At 41.4% G+C, this 23,313-nt stretch overlaps 2 protein-coding genes across 13 annotated transcripts in view; one reads left to right on the top strand and one right to left on the bottom strand.

The window, feature by feature from the left end:
* The window catches only part of LOC125449368 (macro domain-containing protein CT2219-like), a 987,510-nt gene that overhangs the window by 786,676 nt on the left and 177,521 nt on the right, over positions 1-23,313 (bottom strand). The gene's annotated exons all lie outside the window — the stretch shown is intronic.
* LOC125449455 (leucine-rich repeat transmembrane protein FLRT1-like) overlaps positions 1-23,313 on the top strand; it is a 188,085-nt gene that overhangs the window by 84,631 nt on the left and 80,141 nt on the right. For 2 of the 6 annotated variants that reach the window (XM_059641682.1, XM_059641681.1), the window contains one exon: positions 15,795-16,058. The exons of the other annotated variants lie outside the window; for them this stretch is intronic. The gene's annotated coding sequence lies outside the window, so the exon portion shown is untranslated. The remainder of the gene's footprint in view (positions 1-15,794; positions 16,059-23,313) is intronic. 6 annotated transcript variants of the gene reach the window in all.

Below are 23,313 nucleotides of genomic sequence, written 5' to 3'. Positions count from 1 at the left end.
CTAGCAGGGTGACGAAATGTCTGCAATCAAACACACCAGCTTGGTGAGCAAGTCTACAACTTCATCCATAACCTCAGTACAAATCTTCTCAAAAGCTTTGGATCAGTACTGAATAAGTGCAGATTTGTCAATGGCTCATTCTTTTGGACGAGAAGTTAAACTTAGACTCTTGAAGACGGATATATATAGCACTATTGTGAGAAAAAGGTATAGGGGTGTGACCCACTGTAACTCTGCCAATATTTATTCGTTAATCAATATCTCAAAAAAGAGATTTTGTGAACATTATCATATTGCTATTTATATGCATTAGCTACCATGTTCCAACACAGAGATTGGTTAGCTCAGTTGGCTGGATGGCAGGTTTACAATGCCGAGTAACACCAACAATATGGATTCAATTCCCACTGGCTGAATTTACCCTGAAGAACTCTCCTTCTCAACTGTTCCCCTCACCTGAAGGTGTGGTGACACCACCAGCAGCAATCTCTCTCTAATAAAACAGCAGCCCTTTGGCCCATTAAGAGTATGGCGACTTTACTTATAAAAATGCTCAGTAAGGTGTTTTGAGGCATCCTGGCAATGAAAGGTACTGTTGAAATGCATTTATTTCCTCTTATCTGGTTCTTGATGAAATAATTCTACAGAGGCTGGTATCTCATCACCATGTCACCCTTTATTTACACATGGGGAGTCCTTGGCATCGATCCAACTCCCTCAAAGCCAGCTCTCAGAGTGAACAGAACCTCTGATTCTCCTGTATCTCTCAGGCAGGGCTCCCTGATTGGACCAGATTAACAGGCCCCAATCAGGGAACTCATATTCTATGATGTCCAACTGGCTGATCTCGTTATAATCACTACAATTGAAACACAAATTTGTTTTTTGTTCTGTATCTGGCATTGGTCTTCCAAGCCAAAGATGGCCAAATGAAGGCAGTGAAGAGGTTTTTGCTTGGAAAGTATTGCACCATGTTCCCTTTACCCAAATTGCAATGGCAATTTGTGACACTTGTGGAGTTGACACTGGGTGTAACGAGATTTTCATTTTTTAAAGGCAGCGTGTTTTTTTACAGACATAAAAACCTGGAGCCTGTAATTAGAATGACACTGTTTAGAATGATTTTGAGCCAACGATGCCATGCAAATTAACAGAACTGCACTAAATTAGTGAACCATCAGCAGTTTTGTTAAATCCAGCTGCAGCTCACAAAGCCCACAAAAAAGTGCATCACTGCGGCTGCCAGAACAAGACAGGTTGATGATTTATGTTTATAAGTACAGCTCACACCAAAAGAAGTGTGTGTTTGCCACCAGCTTCACTCTTGCAAACACTGTCTCTCTCTCTCTCGATTAAAATGAACATGGGCACAAGTCCATCATATGAAACTGCACAGTATCAAGAATGGAAGCATGCTGTGGGAAGTAGAAAGGCTGCAATGAGGCAGCAGAATTAATTTACTGCTGAAGTGCTATCAGTTCTGCAACAGATCTCATGCAACAGGCAAGGCTAAAGTACGCCATTAGATTCACTGACTAGTGGCCAAAAAGACCAAACTGGTACTGTTATTTTATTGTTGCCATTGGTTATGCATGTCCTGTGTGTCAGTAGCTACTCGCATTATTAGCACAGCACTGTAATACAAAATATAAAAACCATTCTAAAAATGAGCTTAGTTGAACCAAAATTAATAAAGCATCACTGACTGGCTCTCTCAACCCAAAACAGCAATGCTAAATGTGAGTCCTAAGCAAGTCAACAGTTTGAAACGTTCCATTTAAGCTCCTCACCTTGACAAACACAAAATCTTACTGAATAAAAACTGGAAACAACTGAAACCTGCATAACCCTAATAATTTCATCAAGTCAAACTATCAGGAAAATGAAACATTTTCATAAGGATGTCTCCAGCAAGCTACCGATGAAACTAAAGTGTAATTTGAAAGTAGGATTTGAATCTATGTCCTCTGGAGGACAAAGAGGAAATGTCCACTGATCTGAAACTTGAGAGCCTGGCTTTCTAATAGAAAGCCCAAATGCATATCTGTAATCCTACAGTATTGAGCCACACTGGTTTTTTCATGTTATGAGTAAAAAATACATTCTTCACTGAGCCCTTGAGATTATTTGCCTATATACTAGAATTAAGACTGCAACATTAATCAGACAAGAAAGCACTAAATTTCTCATTACCTTTCAGTGGTCTGATTCCCTAATTCCTAATGATCAGCACATCACTTAAATGGAAATGATGCCCATCAAGCATGAACAGAGACTCCAGAATACTGCAGCACAATCTGTTTAAGAATGGTATGGAAGAGAAGGGAAAGAGCAGGAAAAAAAAAGTTTTCAGCATCGCATTTTTTGTTTTTGTTTGCGACCGTACTTTGTTCCTTGTCACATTACAGAAACAAAACAAAACCAATCTGATTGAAATAAATAAGCTACATTTTAAACACTTATCATGCAGTTTGGTGAATTTCAAAAGATGTAACTGTTAATTTCAGGGTCTCATCCCAATGTGTAAATACCACACCTGTATAGTGCCACGTTCATACAATTGGTGCTGATCAGCAGCAGAATTACTTGACATTGCAGGATCTTTGGAGATTTCTGCCATTGGTGGCAAATTTAAAGTCTAGCTGTGCACCATCTCAATTGCTGCCAGCCATAGATAGGCCTTCACAGAATTTGTAGGTAGAGGCAAACAAGAAAGAACAGCTTCTGAGAGAACATACGGAGCATAGGTGTCACCTCATTGGAAACATAAGTTGACATTTGTAAAAGCATTGGTACATTACACTCACATCACTCAACTGATTTACTATAATTGCAGCTAGAAAAATGAAACTACACCGGCTGCCTAATCTTAGTGCCATAGCATTGTTAGAATCCTGTCTGAAGAAGTGCTGTGCATTCTCTTACACCAAGGGTAGCAATGATATCTTGTCATTATTTTTCTGATGAAGGGTCCAGACCTGAAATGTCAGCTCTCCTGCTCCTCTGATGCTGCCTGGCCTGCTGTGCTCATCCAGCTCTACATCTTGTTATCGCTAGTCATTATTCAATATGTCCGTGTCACGTGTTGGAAAGTCTTCAGTCAGTTGAAGACGTTAACTTTTCACAGAACACACAACAAGTGAAGAAAAAACAAACAAGAAAAGTTGTATTTATTTCTGGGAATAAACAGGCACTGCTTGCCTTTCAAGTAACAATAAACATACAGTCACTGAATGATCACCTCATCCAAACCTGATCTATTAGATGTGGGTGTCAATTAAGTCCTGCCTAGCATGTTCTGCCTGACATTGCACTGTTCTATCAGGGTGAATGTGATGTACCTACTGATCAATGTCCTCATCTTCCTCCACAAAAGACTACTGCCCTTCTCCCAGGTCTTCAGCATCCATAACATTCCCACTGTGCCTGTTCCATTTGTACCAGAACATGACACACAAGGATTATGCAGCACACTGTGTGTGGACTATCTACTACAAGGCCACCACCCACCCCTCACTCAGATCAATCTAAACATTGAAACCTCATCTTCAGGAGGCCCATTGTCTGCTCTACCATAACCCTGGTGAAAGAAAGGACTGTATTGTAATTGAGGTTGGCCTCAGTCAGAGGGGGTGTAACTGATTCATTAGTCGTGGTTACAGAGGGGTGCCCTTGTCCCCAGTAATCAAGTTGGCAAAGCATCCAGTCTTTGAAATGAAGCTGGAATATGAGAGTTGTCAAGGAAAAAGACATCATAGTAGCTTCCAAAGATTTGTACATTGATGGAATAAAGCTTTTTATTAATGATAAACTCAGTTGTGTTACAACATGGCATTCTCAATGCAACATACATACAGTCAATAATGCCCTACACCATGGGGGAAGCTAGCTATGGTGGCTAAATGCACTGCCCGGGCTCCAGCACTAGCTTCATCATGGGGAAGATTAGGGAGAACCAAGATATTCTATATCAAGGGTAAGATGATAATCAGTGAAAGACTTGGATCCTTTGAGGACCAAGTGCGGGACAGGGTGGCAAGGTCACTCCGTGGTTAGCACTGCTGCCTCACAGTGCTAGGGACCTGGTTTTGACTCCACCCTTGGATGGCTGTCTGTGTGCAGTTTGCACATTCTCCCCATGTCTGTGTGGGTTTCCTCCAGGTGCTCCCATTTTCTCCCACAGTCCCAAGATGTAAGGTTTAGGTGGATAGGCCACGCTAAATTGCCCCATAGCACCCAGGGATGTGCAGGCTGGGTGGATTTGCCATGGAAAACGCAGGAGTAGATGAGTCTAGGTGGGATGCTGTTCATGGGGTTGGTAGGTACCTGATGGGCTGAATTGCCTGCTTTCATATTGTAGAGATTCTATGACTCTAAGTGATCAATCTGTGCGAGTAGCCAGAGAACACGTAGGATGTTAAACGAGTACCTCACATCTGTCTTCACTTTAGAGAAGGAAGATCCAAATACAGAACTCAGAAAGATGGACTGTGAAGTTCTTCAGCAGTTTGGCAATGGAGGCTTTGGCAAGCATACCAGTTGACAAACCATCACATCTTTGGGTTCTATCCAAAGCTGCTGTGAAAGTCAAGGGAAGCAATTACAGGGGCTTTGAGCCAAAATTTGAATTCCTTTCTGGTCAAGGGGTGATGCCAAGAGCATGGAGGACAGCAAACCCTCTTAGTGGTAGCAGGTAGAGTGATGGCAGAAGGCTGTTTGTGTGACTGGATGCTGGTGTCCAGCAGTGTACCATGGAGACAGTGCTGGGTCCGGAAATTATTTGCCACATATATGTATGATATAGAAGAAAATCTGGGGCGGATGATAAGTAAGTTTGCGGATGATACAAAGATTGGCCGGGTAGTTGCCAGTGAGGAAGAAGATCTTAGGCTCCAGGTGAGTATAAAGATTTGTCAGATGGGCTGATCTGTGGTGCATGGAATTTAACATTGATAAGTGTGAGGTGATGATCTTTGGAAGAAGTAACAAGACATGGGAATGCTTAATAAATGGCAGGACACTGGGTAGTTCAAAGGACCAAAGAGATCTTGGGTGCTTGTCCACAGATTCCTAATGGCGGCAACACTGATTAATAGGACAATTAGGAAGGCATACAGAGATAGTAGGAACTGCAGATGCTGGAGAATCTGAGATAACCAGATGGAGAGCTAGATGAACACAGCAGGCCAAGAGGCATCATAGGAGCTGGAAAACTGATTTTTCGGGTTTAGACCCTTCTTCATCAAACATCAGCTTTCCTGCTCCTATGATGCTGCTGGGCCTGTTGTGTTCATCCAGCTCTACACCTTGTTATCTAAGAAGGCATACAGAATGCTTTTCTTTATCAGTTATGGTATGGCTTACAAGAGCAGGGAGGTTATGTTGGATCTGTACTGGACTTTGGTTAGGCCACAGCTGGAGTGCTGTGTATAGTTCTGGTCTCTGAACTACAGGAAGGAAGTGACTGCATTGTGAAGCTGACATTTCAGGTCGGGACCCTTCTTCAGAAATGGGCCCATTTCTGAAGAAGGGTCGCAACCCGAAATGTCAGCTTTCCTGCTCCTCTGATGCTGCTTGTCCTGCTGCGTTTCTCCAGATCCACACTGTGTTATCTCTAACTCCAGCATCTGCAGTTTTTACTTTCTCTGAGATTCACCAGGATGTTGCCTGGGACACAGCAGTTTAGCTATGAAGAAAGGCTAAGAGCAGAAAAGGCTAACAGGGGACCTGACTGAAGATAGTAAGGACTGCAGATGCCGGAAACTAGACTTAATAAATGTGGAACTGAAAAAGCACAGCAGGTCAGACAGCATCTGAGGAGCAGGAAAGTCAACATTTCACGCCGAAACGCTTCACCAGGGCTGGGCAGAGGAGCCCAGAAATAAATGGGGGGAGGGGGTGTAAAGCTTGAGGGAGTGTAACTGGGATAGGTGGATGCAGTTATGGGGTTATTATAATTGGTCAGTGGGAAGAGCCTAGCAGATAATTGAGTCAGAACATGACAGATTAGGATGGAGAAACTTTGAAGCTGGTGATGCAGGTGGGGGTTATTGTGGTTGGCCAGTTAGAAGAGTGGATGGATAGCTGAGGGCCTGATGGAAGTGTGTGAGATTATCAGGGACATGGACAGGGTGGAGGGAAGCAGCTGCTCCCCTGAGGTGAAGCGTTCATAACAAGGGAGGCATAATTTTTAACATGAAAGGCAGGGGCTTTAGAGAAGGAGTTGAGGAAACTGTTTGTCAACGTACGCCTGGTACCTTGTAGGAAATGAATTATGCCCTTATTCATTGAGAGAGAGAGTGTGTATGAGAGAGAGAGAGACAGAGAAAGTGCATGTGTATATGTATGTATGTATGCGTGTGTGTGAGTGAGTCAACATCACCATCGCATAACAAATGAGTTAATAATAATTACAAAATCATACCTAAAGTCCAAAACACAGTTCGTGAAAATCAAAAAGTAGCTATAGGGACCTAGAACCATATAAAAGCTACAGCATAGAAAGTGGTCATCGACACAGTGTGGAGCTGGAGAAACACAGCAGGTCAGGCAGTATCAGAGGAGCAGGAAAGTTGTTGTTTCGAGTCAGGACTCTTCATCAGAACTCCACACTGTATTGACTCTGACTTGCAGCATTTGCAGTTCTTACTGCCTCCTCGGCAGAGAAAGAGGCCATTCAGCTTATTATGTCAGCACCCGTCGGAAAATAAAAACAGCTACCCATTCTCATCTCACCTTCCAGCTCCTGGACCAAAGCAATCAAGGAAATGTCAAGAGGAGCCCTCAAAAAAGAAAATTTATTTTGATCCTTGTTCAACATTTATCAGAGATAGCAGATGGGGCCTCGTTTGAATGTCTCTTCCAAAAGACAGCATGTCTGGCACCGAGTGTCTTACTGAGTGCTTGCTAACTACTACATTTCTAGTGTCAACCTTGATTTTTGTGCACAATTCTGCAGTGGGACTTGAATCTACAATTGTATTACTCGGGGCTGTCAACTGAGCTGCAGCTGACGTGCTCACTGGAAGAACCAGCATTTAGGAGTTCCTGAAAGAGACCATTCAAAGCAAATGAATTATCAATGGAGCGAGAGAGAGACCCATAATTACATTTCACATTAGCTCCACGATGCTTCAGTTGCACTGCTGTTCATACTGTCCTCTTATACAAAGAAGCAACAGCACGGAGGTTAGTTCTACTGATCTCACTAAATTTGTTTAAATAAAAACATTCCAATATACTTCCAGAAAAGAACAAATATACAAACCATAAATTCCTGATAAATATTCCTTTCACATGCAATTTCTATTTTCAAACAGCAGTTTTATTACAGCCTTTATATAATGTGGTAGATTGCAAAGTGATGTTTATAAAAATGAACAATTTGTGATTGAAGTCTTAACCGCCAATGGCTGGGAAGGCACAGGGCTACAGAAACACCTTTGCAGGTGGTCAACTGCTCAGAGCAGTCACAGCCAGAATAAATGCCAACCAGTGCCCCATCAGAAAGCAGCATTTTTACTGCAAGGGTAATTATTTTTACAGGGAGTTTTCAATGCCACCAAAAAAAAGCTTTTAACTTACAAGCTTGTTGTCAAAACCAGTACAAGAAACCACAATGCAAGATAATAGTGCCATTATATGGACCACCTCCTGCTCTTCTGTAGTCATAATGTCACCAACTAATACTTAAACTAATTCAATAAAAAAGATTCTTTCAACTCTGCAGTTAGTGCTCCATTGAGCGAGATGAATATTCTTCCTGAAACTTTCAATAAATAAAATCTTATTGCATACAGAGTCGATCATTCTGTTCACCAGGGACTTAAAATTAAACCAGATTCTGTCTTTGGTTCAGCTGAGAAACAAATCAACTCAACAATGTGCAAGTTAATGTGAGGAAAATAAATGAATGCATTTATAACATTTCGACACTAAAGTCGGTAGAGTTGTGGATAGTGCAGATGGATATTGCAGGTGACAGAGGGACTTAGATAAGCTGCAGAACTGGGCTGAGAGGTGGCAAATGGAGTTTAATGTGGACAAGTGTGAGGTGGTGCACTTTGATAGGAGTAACAGGAAGGCAAAGTACTGGGCTGATGGTAAGATTCCTGGTAGCGTGGATAAGCAGTGGGATCTCGGTGCCCATGTACATAGATCCCTGAAAGTTGCCACACAGATTGATAGGGTTGTTGAGGCGCACGGTGTGTTAGTTTTGTTGGTAGAGAGATTGAGTTTCGAAGCCTTGAGGTCATGTCGCAGCTGTAAAAAACTCTGGAGCAGCTGCACTTGGACTATTGTGTACAGTTCTGGTCGCCGCATTATAGGAAGGATGTGGAAGCATTGGAAAGGGTGCAGAGGAGATTTACCAGGATGTTGCCTGGTATGGAGGGAAGGTCTTATGAGGAAAGGATGAGGGACTTGAGGCTGTTTTCATTAGAGAGAAGGTTAAGAGGCAACTTAATAGAGACATACAAGATGATCAGAGGATTAGATAGGGTAGACAATGAAAGCCTTTTTCCTCAGATGGTGATGGCCAGCTCGAGGGGATATAGATTTAAATTGAGGGTGATAGATATAGGACAAATGTCAGAGATAGGTTCTTTACTCAGAGAGTAGTAAGGGCATGGTATGCCGTGCCTGCAACAGTAGTAGACTCGCTGACTTTAAGGGCATTTAAATGGTCATTGGATAAACATATAGAACATAGAACATTACAGCACAGTACAGGCCCTTCGGCCCGCAATGTTGTGCCGACCTGTCATACCGATCTGAAGCCCATCTAACCTACACTATTCCATGTACGTCCATATGCTTGTCCAATGACGACTTAAATGTACCTAAAGTTGGCGAATCCACTACCGTTGCAGGCAAAGCGTTCCATTCCCTTACTACTCTCTGAGTAAAGAAACTACCTCTCACATCTGTCCTATATCTTGCACCCCTCAATTTAAAGCTATGGCCCCTCGTGCTCGCCGTCACCATCCTAGGAAAAAGGCTCTCCCTATCCACCCTGTCTAACCCTCTGATTATTTTATATGTTTCAATTAAGTCACCTCTCAACCTTCTTCTCTCGAATGAAAACAGCCTCAAGTCCCTCAGCCTTTCCTCGTAAGACCTTCCCTCCATACCAGGCAACATCCTAGTAAATCTCCTCTGCACCCTTTCTAAAGCTTCCACATCCTTCTCATAATGCAGTGACCAGAACTGTACACAATACTCCAAGTGCGGGTGCACCAGAGTTTTGTACAGCTTCACCATAACCTCTTGGTTCCGGAACTCGATCCCTCTATTAATAAAAGCTAAAACACTGTATGCCTTCTTAACAGCTCTGTCAACCTGGGTGGCAACTTTCAAGGATCTGTGTACATGGACACCGAGATCTCTCTGCCCATCTACACGACTAAGAATCTTACTATTAGCCCAGTACTTTGCCTTCCAGTTACTCCTACCAAAGTGCATCACCTCACACTTGTCTGCATTAAACTCCATTTTCCACCTCTCAGCCCAGCTCTGCAGCTTATCTATGTCTCTCTGCAACCTACAGCATCCTCCGTCACTATCCACAACTCCACTGACCTTAGTGTCGTCTGCAAATTTATTAACCCATCCTTCTACGCCCTCATCCAGGTCATTTACAAAAATGACAAATAGCAGTGGACCCAACACCGACCCTTGCGGTACACCACCAGTAACTGGTCTCCAGGATGAACATTTCCCATCAACTACCACGCTCTGCCTTCTTTCAGCAAGCCAATTTCTGATCCAAACTGCTATATCTCCCACAATTCCATTCTTCCGCATTTTGTACAATAGCCTACTGTGGGGAACCTTATCGAACGCCTTGCTGAAATCCATATATACCACATCAACCGGTTTACTCTCATCTACCTGTTTGGTCACCTTCTCAAAGAACTCAATAAGGTTTGTGAGGCACGACCTTCCCTTCACAAAACCGTTCTTACTATCCCTAATCAATTTATTCTTTTCTAGATGATTAGAAATCCTATCCCTTATAACCTTTTACAACACTTTACCAACAACTGAGGTAAGGCTCACTGGTCTATAATTACCAGGGTTGTCTCTACTCCACTTCTTGAACAGGGGAACCACATTTGCTCTCCTCCAGTCATCTGGCACTATTCCTGTAAGGATATATGGATCATATAGATGATAATGGAATAGTGTAGGTTAGAGAGCTTCAGATTGGTTTCACAGGTTAGTGCAACATCAAGGGCCGAAGGGCCTGTACTGCGCTGTAATGTTCTATGTTCTATTTAGAAAAGAGAAAGTCAGACTCAAAAACTCAGTCACATCAGATTCAAAACATTAACTCTGTTTACCTCTCCATAGATGCTGTCAGACCTGCAAAGTTTCTGTAGCATTTTGTTTGTTTAACAAAATATTCCTCTATGTATTGTCCTTTCATTTTCCCTATGTGATTTATTTCCCTAGTGGATAGCAGTTTTTACACTGCATAAAGCCAAAGTTTGAGGCAACATTTTCCAAAATACAGGGTGAATTAACAGCTTCAGTCAAGGATACCAACTGAACTGAGAATTTTCTAATCTGTACTCCTTTCTTGAGGCTGCCTTTATCAACTCAAGCATAGGGGAAATATTATTTTTCAATTAGACATAAGCAAACAGGGTGTTGGTCATGATGTGGCCCTTCAGGGTGCTTCTCTATATTAAAAACAAAAGTTGTTGGGTAATGCTCCTTTCATAAATGCAAGTGACTCTGCAACTTACTACTTTAACACATATCAGGAGTAAGACACACAACAAATGTAGGCAAAAAAGAAATTGGTTGATAAACATAAAAAACTTGAAAACCAAGAGAGAGTCAAGAATTGAGAAATTGGCAGAGCTTTGCTTCCTATAGAGAATGACAGTGGAGGTTAACCTGAAAACTGTAATACTGTTTTCTTTGCAACAATGTCAGTTTTGTAACATAGTACCTTTTGTTCTTTAACTGTGTTCTCAGATTCCAGCAACATGCAATGTGGAACAAATGCATGAAAAACAAAATCAGAAGTAAAACAAAAATAAAGGGTGAAAAGCAGTCATAGGTCAGCTAATCTTCAAAATGGCTGAGACTATTGTCAAAAAGTTTGTCTCTTCTTGCAGTGTGCTAGGGCACTGTGAAACAGGGAAAGCCTTTTAGTGCACGGTCAATTGATGATTTTATAAATACAAGACACTTTTGTAAACTTGTATCGTCTCAGTCAGTGGAAGGGATATGAAAGGCCAACTGGTGACTAGAGGCACTTTTACATTGATGTTGAAATTGACAGTCTGGAATGAAACTCAAGGGGAGAGTGCTGATACCCAGCACTGCCAAGCCACCTTATCAGAATGGCAGCAATCCAGAAAGGTCAATGGTCGAGGAGTCCATTTTGTTGCTGCTTCCTGTGAGTGGGAATGCGGAAAAGTCAGTTCCTAAGCATTAAAAGCATTGATTTTGATTTTTCTCTGTTATTAAGGTGCTGGTGACTGTGGTATCACCACATACCTGAACCTGACAGCATTCTGTCAGTATAGAATAGCCTCATGGAACAGGGCTAAATGTGTAATCATATTATTTACTGCAGTTCTGTGTGTGAACACTCCCATACTTCTAGCAAAGGTGCTAGAAATTACAAAGATGTAGCAATGGCTCAGCTAATAAATACATTGAGTAAAGTAGTACCAAATAATACAAAGTAGAGGGATTCTCAGTTTTAATTCTAACTGGAGGTGAGCTAGCTAACCTTGACCAGGATCGAAACAAGGTGGCGGTGGCATTGGCATTGAAATTAGCAACGTAGCCACTCACAATCAAAATACTTGTCAACAATTACTGCATGGTCTCACACAAAGGAAATAAAGGCTTTGTGAATGAAATACCAGGACACCACTACTGTGTGTGGAACCACACCTGTTTGAGTTGCTGCCCTTGGGGTGACGGTACCCCAACTATTCAAGAAATGTATACTTATTTTTAACTTTGTCAGAAAATAAACTACTAGAGTGCAAATGCCACAACAAATCCTTCAGACTTAAAATGTATTTCACATTTTAAAATCTCTTCTTGAAATTCTGACTCTAATGTCAAAATAAGTCAAACCAGAAGTTAAAGCTGTTTGAACCTCAAGATCATTTCTGGAGACCATAAAAAATGACTTGGCTGGCAATTTAAAATGCCAAGGTGACGGATGAGAGACCAAGTCTAACTGTCACTTAGAGGAAAGCATACATGAACATTTTATTTCTAACCTTTACATTGTAAGTTGAGCACAATGTGGATGAATGAAAAAGTCTGCAAAATGACATAACTGCATCCACAGAGAAAGCCACATGTGCCATACATTACTACACAAGTTCAACTCATTTACAGTTCATCTCATTCATCACTGTGTGTTGACTTCCATACTACCGCTGACCAGTTCAAAATAAGACTAATTTCCAAATGATATGGTCAGAGCCTTCTTTCATCATATATTCCAGTGTCCAATAACATCCTGAGAGTCTCATTTGCGATAATGCAAGATTGAGAATAATAGGAATTGACAGCAATTCAATTCAACCCCATCCAGGTAAGCAACTAATTCATAACATCCTCTTCAATTTCAGTACTTCTCAGTTAGCAAGCTCTGGGAATTTTAAAAAGTATGAAATTTCATAGCATTACCAATAGAAAGATTACAGACAACCAAAACACAAGTCTACAGTAAATCTGGATCACTGATATCTTGTTCTTCACTCTTGTTTGTCTTCTAACTTTCCCAAAGATGATGATTCTTGCTAAAGCCGGAGGCCAGCAAACTCAGGTACACGTGCAAGTTATTCATACCTCATCCTACATTGTGCATTTCAGCAGCTTCCTCCAGAGGTAATCACAGCTAAGCCAATGTACTTCCTATATCACATACTTTGCCTACAACTCACTGAGCAAGGATGAAAATCCTGCATGATCTATCAATGCACTAGCCTAGAGACATGGATACCTATTGTACTCACTACCAATCTGGCTTAGACCAGCTAATGAATCTCAACATGGAGATTTAACCTGCACCAGGCACATGTGGACAGCCTATTATCATGGCACACCAAAACAGAGCTGGTAACTGTGACCTCATGCACAAATCCTCTTACAATTACACGTTCAGTTGAAGAAATAAGGATTAGCTGCAAATAACTCCTTAAACCATATAAAAAGCAGGAAGTGTAGTAAAATGAGATAACAAGGTGTAGAGCTGGATGAATACTGCAGGCCAAGCAGCATCAGAGGAGCAGGAAAGCTGACATTTTGGGCCTCGACCCTTCTTCAGAAAATAAGTGAAGAAAAATGTTCATTCCCTAAACATTATTCTTTATGATAATTACTCAACTGAACTTTTGCTTGTCAGTCATTCGATGCAATTGTGAATGTCAGCTTACAAAAAGTATATGCTAGTTTGGCCACTATTTCATTACCTTTCTCCAGCACTGTCATTCCACCAAGCAGGAAGGAGTTGCTCAAATCCACTTTAACATAATGCCTGATACTGGTTTTGCATCCTAATGAGGTGTAAATTGTAACACAGAAGCATATCGCTGCCACTCAGTGGTGCATGGCCAACAGTTTCTTTTCAAGTTGTCCCTCAGCTAAAATAACTTAATAGAAAATCAGTTAACTTCTCACAAATAATAGGTCCCTTGTTAACATTCTAATACTGCAATGCTTAAAAGCCTGAATATACTCCTTTCAATGTTAGCAACAGATTTATGTTGTTTATAGAATTGATGTCATGGATTTAATAACTGGAGGTCAACTACACTTTTAGCTATGAGAATTAAATTATAACCATATTATTTTGCAGGGTTTGGTATACATGCATTTTTTGAGAAGCTCATGTTATACAAGTGATTCAATTGGCGACATTATAATGAATTCCACAAGTCAGACTTAAAAGTAAACAAGCATTTATCAGTAGGTTAGCTAACGGCCGAGGTAAAGTCAAATCATTGGGTCATACGGTCTCCCTTTCATCTCTTTCAAGTGTGAGGTCACTTAGTTATATATATTTTATGATTGAAGTTTGTCTTGGATTAAACTAACGACTTTCTATCATAAGTGAAAGATTTACAGCTCCTGGATCAATAAATGCTGAAATGTGTGCAGGAGATCCAGGCATATAATTCTTCCGTAGGCCCATTCCTTATGCCATTACTGCTGCAAAAAGCTGCAGTGTTATTGCAGTGGTAATATTTATTTATCCAACAGCAGCTGATGATAATTTTACTGTTAGGTGGCCTAATTCCATAATTCACAACAGGACTGGTGAAAACTATATACAGAATAATGGATCCCTTGGCATGATTACTAGTCATCTATTTAACCAGTTCAGATGACATCATGATCACAAAACTGAAAGGTGTTTTTGAAGGCATTATGCTGTAATTTTTTTTTTACTCATCAATCTTCTGCTTTTCTGTTTGAGAGGCGACAACCTACATGGGGGTTCCTCTTCATCAGCTGAGCTCTGGCACCTCATACAAGCAGCCATCCTCTAAAAGGAAATTTGTTCAGCAGTTAACACACTTTATTCTCACTCCACTAGTGCATTTTCCTCTTTGCCGTGCACAGGTCTTAGCCGCTGCATTTAAATAAATACACAATCTACTTCAGAAATGGGGCCTGTTGCAATTCAGAACAATCAGCACTTTAATGGAGACAGAATAAACCAAAAGTACAAAACGGGTTTCATTAAACAGGTTAGATTTATAGACTGAGCAGTGCCCTCAGATGCTTGATTGAATGCAAGATACATGTAACATTTAGCTATTTTTCTTAAGACCTCAGGTGTGTTTCTGAGGTTATAAGCTAAATGCACAATAGAGTTGGCAATTGAAAGAAAAGAGACCATGTTAATATCTAATAGATTAGATAGGAGGCTGCAGAAATAACATCAGGATTAGGGACTGCTGACTGTGTGGGCATTAAACAGCAACGCAGGAACGGATAAGCCAAGTGGGCTGTTTCTATTCTGTAATTTGTATATAATTCTATGATATCAACTTCTGAATTCTAATAAAAGTTTGGCTCTCTCAGTCAACATTCCAATGGCCTTGCGGAATGATGCTCTGTACCTGATTGGACACATTGAGACTGCTGAGGCTTCTTGGTCCATTCCACCTTAAGCCTTAGCCACTTCAACACTATCCATGTTGCCTTCTTTCTTTTCCGTCTGCAATTCTTTATACTTGTCCATATGTATTTGACATTTGATCATGCTCTGCTTCCTCATATACTTCGATTAACTTATTCTGTAAGTTCTCGATCACCCCTCCAAATTTAGTATTTGAAAATGTAACCAGGAAAAAATGAAAACCGAGATTCAGAAGCCAAGTCACAGCATCAATTAGAAACAGTACCAGTTCCAATGCTTAGACCTGGACACTCCACTCAATACTACATTTTTCCTACTTGCTGTGATTGATTCTCTTCTGGCAGTTTCTTATCCAAACCTAAGTTTCAGCTGTAATTGCCACAGTTTTGGGCTTAATCAATAATTTCCCATTAGGAATTCTATCAAATTTCTTTCAGAGCTCCCAGTTCACTTTCCCAAAGAAGGCAACAAAATTGCAGGTGAGATCTTCCATGTCTGAACTTGATTGCTATTCATTAGGCTGTTGTTGTGGCAGAGATGATTCTCTAGTTTACTCCTTTATTAATAGTTCAATTACTTTCCAAGAGTTGAAATCAGTCTACTCATGTAGCTGCCAGTCACCCATTCTGAATATGTGCATTATGTTTATCTTGTTTCTAAGCTACTGGCATCAAAACCGAAGATTTTGAACCAGGCACCTTGCCCAGTATTTCAACCAGATGAAACCAAACCTGAAGACACTACTGGCCAAATCGAAAGGGAAGGAAGGTGGTGGGGAAACAGAACAAAACTGAAGCCGAAAATCTTAGATAACAAGGTGTATAGCTGGATGAACACAGCAGGCCAAGCAGCATCAGAAGAGTAGGAAAGCCAACGTTTCGGGAAGCCGAAAATCTTGATTTTCTTTAGCAATGCTCTGTGATGGGTAGGTTTAACTCCAACAACCCTCCAAACATTTTACTCTCCACAACGTTTGTTAGAATATCAACAATAGAAGTGGCAGGTGGAGTTGAATTTAAATAAATGTGAGGTACTGTATTTTGGAAAGGCACATCAGGTAGGTCTTACACACTTAATAGTAAGGTCATGGGAAGTGTTGCTGAACAAAGCGACCTTGGAGTGCAGGTTCATAGTTCCTTGAAAATGGAGATGTAGGTAGATAGGATAGTGAAAAAGGTGTTTAGTATGCTTACTTTTATTGGCTACTGCATTGAGCATTGGAGTTGGGAGCTCGTGTTGTAGCTGCACAGGACATTGTTTCAGCCATTTGTGGAGTATTGTTTGCAATTCTGGTTTCCACACTACAGGAAGGATGTTGTGAAACTTGCAAAGGTTCAGAAAAGACTTCCAAGAATGTTGCCGGGGTTGGAAGGTTTGAGCTATGGGGAGATGCTGAATAGGATGGGGCTATTTTCCCTGGAGCTTCGGAGACCGAGGGGTGACCTTATAGAGGTTTGTAAAATCATGAGGAGCATGGATAGGGTGAAGAGCCAAGGTCTTTTCTCCAGGGTAGGGGTGTCCAACCCTAGGGGGTATATAGGTTTAAGGTGAGAGGGCAAAGGTTTAAAAGGGACCTAAGGAGCAACATTTTCAACAGGGTGGTGCAAATATGAAATGAGCTGCCAAAGGAAGTGGTGGAGTCTGGTACAATTACAACATTTAAAAGATGGGTATTGGATGGGTATATGAATAGGAAAGGTTTAGAGGGAATATGGGCCATATGCTGGAAAATGGGACTAGATTTATTTAGGATATCCGGTCCGCATGGACAAGTTGTACCAAAGGGTCTGTTTCCATGCTGTCTACCTCTATGACTCCATGACTCTAAAACCCAATAGCTTCACCCATCATACAGACTTTCAAACTGTCGCGAGTTGCATGGAAACAAGGGATGATGAGAATAGGGAAAATATTCCTTTTTTTAATACACATTGTTAGGATTTCTGGGTAGTATTTGGAGTTGATCTGAATTGCTGTAGAAGCAGAGGAGCACAATTGACCTCAGTACATGCTGCCTGGAAAAGGGACAAAATGAAATCATTCATGCTGCAAAAATGCACAAACTCACTGGCAGAAGGGCCACTTTAGATAAGGTACCCAATGCACTACCAGAATTCATGGATCCATACCCTAGCAATAGTCACACCAGCCAAAGCCAGAGGGAAAGTATGGCTTATTAAATTCTTACTACAAATGTCAACATAGTGAGTGAATAATTAGAAATCTGTACAGAAAATGTGTTGCCGCCTTCATTCAACTTGCAGTAATGAGTTATCAGCCCTTCATGTTTGCAAAATAAAATGCTGCAAACCCACCTCTATCACCATGATATATCAGGATTTGTAATTAAATGTGTGAGACTTGCTCATTTGTGTCCATTTCATCGGGAAAACATTTGCTTCTTGCAAGGATTTAATAACGAGCTTATAGACTGTGCAAACCTTGCAACAGGCAGGGATTTAATTCACTATCTGTCCACCAAGCTAGTTAATTTAATGTTCATCAATTCTAATTTATTATGCAGTTATGATTCCATGTCATACAAGGTGGACATTGCAAAACATGCTGAAATTTTATGTGATAATGGGAACTGCAGATGCTGTAGAATCCAAGACAACAAAGTGTGGAGCTGGATGAACACAGCAGGCCAAGCAGCATCTCAGGAGCACAGAAGCTGACGTTTCGGGCCTAGACCCTTCATCGAAGGATGAAGGATGAAGGGTCTAGGCCCGAAACATCAGCTTCTGTGCTCCTGAGATGCTGCTTGGCCTGCTGCGTTCATCCAGCTCCACACTTTGTTATCTGAAATTTTATGTGTTTGCTAGAGAAAAACATTGCTGTAGTTACACGGTGTGGTTGTGAAAAGTAATTTTCAGCAGTTTAGCTTGAATGTTGTTTTGGGGATCAAGACCCAAAAGAACACAGTTCTTTGAAAATTTGAAGTCATTAGTTTTGGAGGAGTTGCATCGCTCGTTTCCAGAACAAATCCTGCAGGCTTAGTTGTAATATGATATTGGACTACATCACTTTAAGCAGAAATGATGAAAATGACGAAAAGCAATGTTTTATAACAACACACTAAAATGAGATTGCTGTGGCAAATAACAATGAGAGAATCATACCATTCAGGGCACATAGTATAATGCTTCACCAGGTTATGTAAAACAAATGTTACTTTTTCTCATTTCTGCTCTGTCTGAAAAGCTCGCACAATCATTATAGCTTACAGAAGCAAGGGCGTAACCCAGGCTATAAGTATTGCCTGGACAAAACAGAATTACACAGCATTTACAGTACATAAATAAGTGATTTGGCTCAAATGGTCCGTGTCAGTGTTTATTGCTCCACGTGAGCCTGTTCCCACCATACCACCTCATTCTATTAGCACACTCCTTTCTCCCTCATGGGTTTAAAATATATTTACTCTACAATTTCCCTTTAATGTTACTAATGGGACCAAGTCCCACATGCTCATCACTCTCTGGGTGAAGAGGTTCTTCCTGAATTTCCTACTGGATTAATTAGTGACTATGGACACAATCTTAGTAGGTGAAATGAGTATTGTGCTTGCCAGTTGGACAGCTAGCAATGTCAGGCTGCTACTTCTAGTGTAAACCCACCAAATCTTTTGCCAATCAGGCATTTCTAAGGACACCAGCGAGCCTTCTTCTAAAACTGGGGGTAAATTTCCTATGTATTAGGAGCTGTTGCTGGTGCCACAGAGGAGATTGTGCATGCGGTCAGAAGAGCAGGCCCATCGCCCAAGGGTATAGAAGCAAAGTAAGTGATTTTCAGGGCCGGGGGAATGGGGGTGGTTTCCTGGGAAGCACAATCAGTTCAGAAGGGCAGAGGTAGCTCCCAGTGGGCACTATCCTGCCCTATGTCCATTGCCTTGATCAAGGACTGACTGCCTTTGATCAAAAGCAACCCCAGTCCAGATCAAGCAGCTTGCACTCTTTTTGTTTCCATGTATCAGCCGCTTTGTTGGCTGCAGGATTCACTGCAAAATAAGCAGGAATGAGGATCTTCAGTGATTCTTATGTGCTACTTAAGGGCCTCAGTTAGTGACAAGGCAGGAAAGTTGACCCCTGGCCTTAACAACCCAGACATAGAATCACAGAATCCCTATCATAGAATCCATACAGTGTGGAAACATGCCCTTTGGCCCAATAAGTCCACACCAGCCCTCTGAGCACCCATCCAAACCCATCCCCCGAAAACACACCTAATGTACAAATCCCTGAACACTACAGGCTATTTAGCACAACCAATCCACCATAATTCTGGTAGAAGCAGGAAGGTTGCAGGGACATGGTATGACTCCTCCCGGGCTAATTAATTGCCCTGCCTGCCCTGGCAACACAAGATTCTGCACGATATTAATGGTGCCACCAAAGCCTTTCTCCCTCCCCGAAACAAATAAAAACATCTTCACTGTGTCTACCATATCAAGCCTCTTCCTAATAGTTTTACATCACAATAGTGACTAAACATCTTCAGAACAGAAGTGATGCATTTTGGGCAGTAGCTTCTGTGGCAGAGAGTTCGAAAAATTCACATTCTCTCAGCAAAAAAGATTCTCATCTCTTCAGATCCAAGAACTTTCCATACTTGACAGGAGTTCACCTGTACATCCTCCAACCTGGTCTATTGTATCTGTTGTTCCTGATGTGGCCTCGTTTATCGTGATGAGACCAAACATAGACTTGGTGACAGATTTGTAGAGCACCTGCACTCCATATGCTATAATCAATAACACCTTCCAGTTGCTAACCATTTTAACTCCTCCTCCCATTCCTTGGGTGACGTGTCCATCCTGGCCCACTTCCGGTGCCACAATGATGCCACACGTAAACTGGAGGAATAGCATCTCATATTCTACCTATGGAGTCTACAGCCTGATGGCCTAAACACAGAATTCACCAATTTCAAAGTCTCCCCACCACTGGCCTCACCCTGTGTTCAACCTTCCCTCTCATCCCAGCCTCCTTGACCCTGCACAACCTATCCATCCTTCCCCAGCTAGCTGCCCCACCCATCCTACTGACCAATCCCCACTACCCCTACCTGCATTCACCTACCATCATCCCACCTACCCTCCCCCAGCCCCACCCCTCTTTCCTCTATTTATTTCCCAGCTCCCTTCCCCTTCTCCAGTCTTGATGAAGGGTCTAGGCCCAAAGCTCAACTCTCCAGTTCCACGGATGTTGCATGACCTGCTGTGTTCCTCCAGCTCCACACTATAATTGAAGGGAACCATCTTACCTGCATCCACCCTGTCCATCCCTTTCATAGTTGTAAGTTTAAATGTGATCACCTCTCAGACTTTGAAACTTTAGAGTGTAAAGAAACAAAAGCAGAAATTGCTGGAAAAGCTCAGCAGGTCTGGCAGCATCTGTGAAGAGAAGTCAGAGTTAACATTTCAAATCCAGTGATCCTTCCTCAGAACTCTTCTTTCTCTTCAATGATGCTGCCAGACCTGCTGAGCTTTTCCAGCAATTTCTGTTTTTGTTTCTGATTTATAGCATCTGCAGCTCTTTTGGTTTATTTGAAGTGTACAGGTTCAATTTGCCCAATCTCTTTTCACAGGACAGTCCCATTATCCTGAAACAAGTCTAGTGAACCTTCAGTGCACTCCCTCTATGGCAATAATATCTTTCCTGAAATAAGGAGACCAAAACCAAACACAGTACTCCATGTGCAGTCTAACCAAACTCCTGTATAATAGAAACAAGGCTTAATTCCTCCTACACTCAAATCCTCATGCAATAAAGGCTAATGGGTTGCAATGGCACAGTGGTAGTGTCCCTAATTCTAGGCCAAAAGGCCTGGATTCAACTCCCACTTGCTCCAGAGGGTGTCGTAACATATCTGAACAGATTGATTAAATATATCAACAATGTACATTAACCTTTCTGATGGCTTTCTACACAAGATAGTAATCATCAGTGATTTATTGTCAAGAATACTGAGGTCACTTTGTATATCTACACTTGCTAATCTCTTACAATTTAAGGAATATTCTGCAATTTTTTTTTTCCTTACTGGGGTCAGTTAGCTCAGGTTTATCGTTGTATCATCTGCAAGTTTGGAAATATCATATTTGGTCCCCACCTCCACATCGCTGTTGTAGGCTGCAGCGGGACATTGACGGGATGCAGAGATGGGCTGAGAGGTGGCAGATGGAGTTCAACCTGGATAAATGCGAGGTGATGCATTTTGGAAGGTCGAATTTGAAAGCTGAGTACAGGATTAAGGATAGAATTCTTGGCAGTGTGGAGAAACAGAGGGATCTTGGTGTGCTGATACATAGATCTATTAAAATGGCCACCCAAGTGGACAGGGTTGTTAAGAAAGCATATGGTGTTTTGACTTTCATTAACAGGGGGATTGAGTTTAAGCGTCGTGAGATCTTGTTGCAGCTCTATAAAACTTTGGTTAGACCGCACTTGGAATACTGCGTCCAGTTCTGGTCGCCCTATTATAGGAAAGATGTGGATGCTTTGGAGAGGGTTCACAGGAGGTTTACCAGGATGCTGCCTGGACTGGAGGGCTTATCTTATGAAGAGAGGTTGACTGAGCTCGGACTTTTTTCATTGGAGAAAAGGAGGAGGAGAGGGGACCTAATTGAGGTATACAAGATAATGAGAGGCATAGATAGAGTTGATAGCCAGAGACTATTTCCCAGGGCAGAAATGGCTAACACAAGGGGTCATAGTTTTAAGCTGGTTGGAGGAAAGCATAGAGGGGATGTCAGAGGCAGGTTCTTTACACAGAGAGTTGTGAGAGCATGGAATACGTTGCCAGCAGCAGTTGTGGAAGCAAGGTCATTGGGGACATTTAAGAGACTGCTGGACATGCATATGGTCACAGAAATTTGAGGGTGCATACATGAGGATCAATGGTCGGCACAACATCGTGGGCTGAAGGGCCTGTTCTGTGCTGTACTGTTCTATGTTCTATGTTCTATGTTCTATCACTGACATATATTGTGAACAGCTGGGACCAAAATGCTGACCCTTGTGTCCTTGCCAATGCAAGAATTAATCATTTATTCCTCTTCTCCGTTTTCTGTCTGTTAGCTAATCATTAATTCACACCAGCACATTTCCTATCCATGTGTTTTAATTCTGTTAAACAGCCGCCAGTAGGGCACTTTATTCAAAGCCTTCTGAAACCTAAGTATATTATATCCAGAAGCTCTCCTTTATCATTTTGTTAGTAACATCCTCAAAATGTTTGCCAAACATGATTTTGCATTCACAAATCCACGATGACTATGTCTAATAAGATCATTATCAACCAGATGTCTGTTTATCCCATCCTTTAAAATATTTTTCAGCATCTACCCTACTACTGATCAAGACGGACAGGTCTGAATTCTCTATTTTACCATTTGTTCCTTTCTTAAACAATTCATAGCATTTATTACATTCTAAGAACTTTGGAAGTTCACAATGCATCCACAATTTCTACAGCCACCTCCTTCAATACTCTGGGCGTAGACAATCAGATCCTGGAGATTTATCAACTTCCAGCCCCACTAAATTCTCTATTATAATCTTCCTGCTATTGCTGATTTTTCTTTAACTCCCCATTCTTCCTAGCCACTAACACCTCAAATTCTGGGCGATTTCTTGTATCTTGGCTCAGTGAAAACACAATAATCATTTAGCCTCTCTGGTACTTTTCCATTCCCCAGCAAATTCTCCTGAAATGACCTACATTCATTTTAGTCACACACTTCCTTGTCATACACTTATAGAAGTTTTTGTAGTCTGTTTTTATGCCATAATGCAGTCATCTTCTATTCTCCTCCTTATCCGTTTCATGTTCCTCCTTTGCTATATTCCAAAAACCTCCCTATCCTTAGAATTACTCATTTTTCTGGCAACTGTATAAGCTTTTTCTTTTAGTCTTATACAATCCTGAACTTCCTTGGTTAGCCCAGGTTGACTGGCCTTTTTGAGTTTTTGAATGTTGAAAGAACGTACAGTTGCTGTAAATCATGTAATGGTTCTTTACAGACTATTACCTATTGTACAGTCATGCCTTTTCATGTCTTTTCCCACTTCACCTCAGCCAATTTGTGCCTTATGCCTTATTCAAATCTTTCAATCTTTGCTTCAAAACAGAATACCTCACTTTGAAACATAATAAATTTCTATGATAATGTGGTC

This window comes from Stegostoma tigrinum, chromosome 42, assembly GCF_030684315.1.
Source record: "Stegostoma tigrinum isolate sSteTig4 chromosome 42, sSteTig4.hap1, whole genome shotgun sequence".
In the NCBI taxonomy this organism is placed as follows: Eukaryota; Metazoa; Chordata; class Chondrichthyes; order Orectolobiformes; family Stegostomatidae; genus Stegostoma; species Stegostoma tigrinum.
The sequence above is the reverse complement of the archived record's forward strand: the minus strand, read 5'-3'. Positions and strand labels throughout refer to the sequence as shown.